This window comes from Nycticebus coucang, chromosome 20, assembly GCF_027406575.1.
Source record: "Nycticebus coucang isolate mNycCou1 chromosome 20, mNycCou1.pri, whole genome shotgun sequence".
NCBI lineage: Eukaryota > Metazoa > Chordata > Mammalia > Primates > Lorisidae > Nycticebus > Nycticebus coucang.
The window spans coordinates 31,688,689-31,692,473 of NC_069799.1; positions in this window are offsets into that span (position 1 = coordinate 31,688,689).

Sequence of the window (3,785 nt, forward strand, 5' to 3'; positions counted from 1 at the left end):
TATAATTTCTTTGATATGTTGCTGGATTCTGTTTGTTAGGATCTTGTTGAATATTTTTGCATCTATATTCATTACTGATATTGGCCTATAATTTTCTTTTCTTATTGGGTCTTTCCTGGTTTGGAGATCAGGGTGATGTTTGCTTCATAGAATACTTTGGGTAGTCTTCTTTTTATACGTTTTGGAACAGGTTGAGTAATATAGGTGCTAGTTCCTCTTTAAAGGTTTGGTAGAATTTTGATGTGAAGCCATCTGGTCCTGGGCTTTTCCTTTTAGGGAGATCGTGTATGGTTCATGCTATTTTAGAACTTGATATTGGCATGTTCAACATTTCCACTTGATTCTGGCTAAGTCTTGGAAGGTGACATTCTTCCAAGTATTGCTCAATTTCCTTCAAATTTTTATATTTCTGAGAATAAAGTTTCTTTTAATATTCATTAAGGATTTTTTGAATTTCTGAGGAGTCTGTTGTTATTTCATCTTTATCATTTCTTATTGATGAAATTAGAGATTTTACTCTTTTTTCCCTGGTTAGGTTAGCCAAAGGTTTATCTATTTTATTGACCTTTTCAAGAAACCAACGTTTTGATTTATTCATCTGTTGTATAATTCTTTTTGTTTTCAATTTCATTTAATTCTGCTCTAATTTTGGTTATTTCTTTTCTTCTACTGGGTTTGGGGTTGGAATGTTCTTCCTTTTCCAGTTGCTTGAGATGTCCCATTAAGTTGCTAACTTCTTCTCTTTCCATTCTCTTGAGAAAGGCTTGCAGTTCTATAAATTTCCCTCTTAGCACTGCCTTCGCGGTATCCCAGAGATTCTGATAATTCGTGTCTTCATTGTCATTTTTTCCCAAAAATTTGGCAATTTCCTTTTTAATCTGATCTCTGACCCAGCTATCATTCAGCATAAAGTTATTTAACTTCCATGTTTTTGTATGAGTGTGCACATTCCTGTTGTTACTGAGTTTAACTTTTATTCCATCGTGGTGTGAGAGGATGAAAGGAGTAATTTCTATTCCTTTAAATTTACTGAGGTTAGAGTTGTGACCTAAGATGTGATCGATTTTGGAGTATGTTCCGTGGGCTGATGAGAAGTATGTGTATTCAGTTTTGTCGGGATGAAATGTTCTGTAGATGTGTGCTAATTCCAAATGTTAGATGGTTAGGTTTAAATCTAAAATTTCTTTGCTCAGCTTCTTATTGGAGGATCTATCCAGCACTGCCAAAGGAGTGTTGAAATCTCTGACTATTATGGAGCTAGAGGAAATCAAGTTGGTCATGTCTGTTAGAGTTTCTCTTATAAATTGAGGCTCATTCTGGTTGGGTGCATAAATATTCATAATTGAAATTTCATCATATTGAGTATTACCCTTAACAAATATGTAGTGACCATTTTTATCTTTCTTTACTTTTGTTGGTTTAAAGCCTATTGTGTTAGGAAATAGAATTGCAATACCTGCTTTTTTTCTGATTACCATTTGCCTGAAATATGGATGACCATACCTTCACCCTGAGTCTATATTTATTTTTTATGGTAAGATGTGACTCTTGTATGCAGCAAATATCTGGCCTGAGTTTTTGTATCCAGTCAGCTAACCTGTGCCTCTTTAGAGGACAGTTTAAGCTGTTCATATTAATGGAGAATATTGATAGGTCTGGTAAAATTTTGGGTATCGACGTTTTTGAAAGTCCAGTGGACAATTTTAGTCCTTTCACCATTGTGGAAGTTGGAGTTTGATCAAAAGTTTCTGAGTGAGTTTATTTTTGTGGCAGAGTATTGGGGTGGTCATTATGGACGATAGGTCTTGGTTGAAGTATCAGCTGTGGAGAAATACCAGCAATTAAGTCACCCTGCCCCCCACAGGCAACAACTGGAAAAGGAAAATCAAACCTTCCTACAACCACACACCCAGGGAATCACTTGAATAGTCCTCAGTTGATTGGTTCAGTTCAAAAGGTCCAAATCAATTGTCTCAGTCAGCACCTGTCGCAGGTGGAAGAGTTTAAAAGGTCTCTGGCAACTGAAATGCAGGGGTCTGGTGACAACTCAAATATGACATGCTCCGGTGCTCTGGGAAATCCGGAGGACCCACCCAGCAGATAGATTAGTCTGGGAAGGCTCATGCCTCCTTCCCCACCTTGCAGGTCTGTCACACCCACTCACTGCTAGCCCCACAGGGCTGTGACCCAGTCAGTTGTCTCCAGTGAGCAGATACTCCAGAGGTTTGCACCTGCATAAATCACAAGGAAGTCTGTGTCTGCTCAGCCAGGCCAGTGCTCTCTGCCTCTATCCAGCAGAGGGCGGTGAGGCTTGTCAACCTCAGGCACTTGATGGAGGCTGGGGGGTGTTCACTCAGTTTCAGCCCCACCATTGATTGATGTTACTGGCAGAACAGAACAACCTTGTGGGAGTTTGTTTCTGTCCCAGGTAAATTCCTCTGCAGAAAAGGGGCTGACTTGAGTTCCCAGAACCAATGCCTCAGGCCCTGTCTTTACTCCTGCAGGTTTGTATTCACAGCATGGTTAGCTGTCAGCTCTAGCCTCCTGTCCTTCTTTGTCTATAGGCTGATGTTCCCTTGAGGGCCAGGTGCATCTTGGTCTCAGTAGAACGGTCCTTTGGGTCAGCCCACCCTTGGAGTTTCCCAGCTTTGCATGTGTGTTTTCTAGTCCCCGTGTTCCACCCAGGCAGTACCACCTCGGGCAAATTCTTTACTCATGGGTTCTGTGTTTCAGTCCCAGATCTGTTTCATGGTGGTTGCCATCTGAGAAGATGCCTTGTCTCCTCTGGTTGCCCAGGGAGACGGGGAGTTGCTTCAGGATATCTGGGGGTGGACCTTGTTGTTGGTAAAGACGGCTGCTGCTCTGCGCCTTGGGGCACTGCCACTCCGGCATGATTCCCTCTCAGCAGACCATCATGTCCTCAGTCTTGTGCCACCAAATCAGCACTGACCAGCTTCAGTCCAGGTCCTGTCCACACCCCTCGAGAAATCACCCAAGAATCTGGAGTCCTGGGGACAGACCTCCAGACCTCAGAGTGAGAGTGGAAGGGAGTGCTGGGAGCTCAGAACTGCAGGTCGTAACACCAAACTCATTGAGACCAAATGAGCAAATAAACAGATGCAAAGGCTACCAAACACACGAGCCCACAGACAGAGACACATAGACATACAGACAACACCCATAACAAAAACAACAAAAAACAACTACCATAAAAATAGTGATAATTGTAAAATAACTGAAAAAAAAAAGAAAAAACTGGTGTTCATAAAAAGTTAAAAAAGAGGAAAGGAGAAATGAAAATTAAAAATAGAAAAAAATAGGACTAAAATATATCTATAAAAAAATTAAAAATTAATAATAGCTCCTCCAAGAAAATGGCGAAGAAAAAAACAGAAGAAAAAAAGAGAAAAGAAAAAAAAGGGCACCAATCACAAAAATATTATTCTTGTATATATGTAGAAATATACATCTATATGTATGTTGTAGGGATCAACTTTTGTAGGACTATATTTATAATGCAATATACATTCTGGACACCAGGTGGTGCAGTGAGTAGTTCCCATGCTTATACCTGATTCACAGTTTATACTGTTACCACGGTAACCACCCTACCTGGCCAATCACCATTTTGGAGTTTATGTAAAAGTTTGCCACCTATCTATTTTGCAACCTCAGCTGCTCTGTTCCAGAGGGCACTCCTATCCGATCTCCCAACTCATTGCGGGAGTCCACACTTCACAAATCTTTCCACTCTGCTCCCACGTTCTCCTGAAAACTGGTGACTG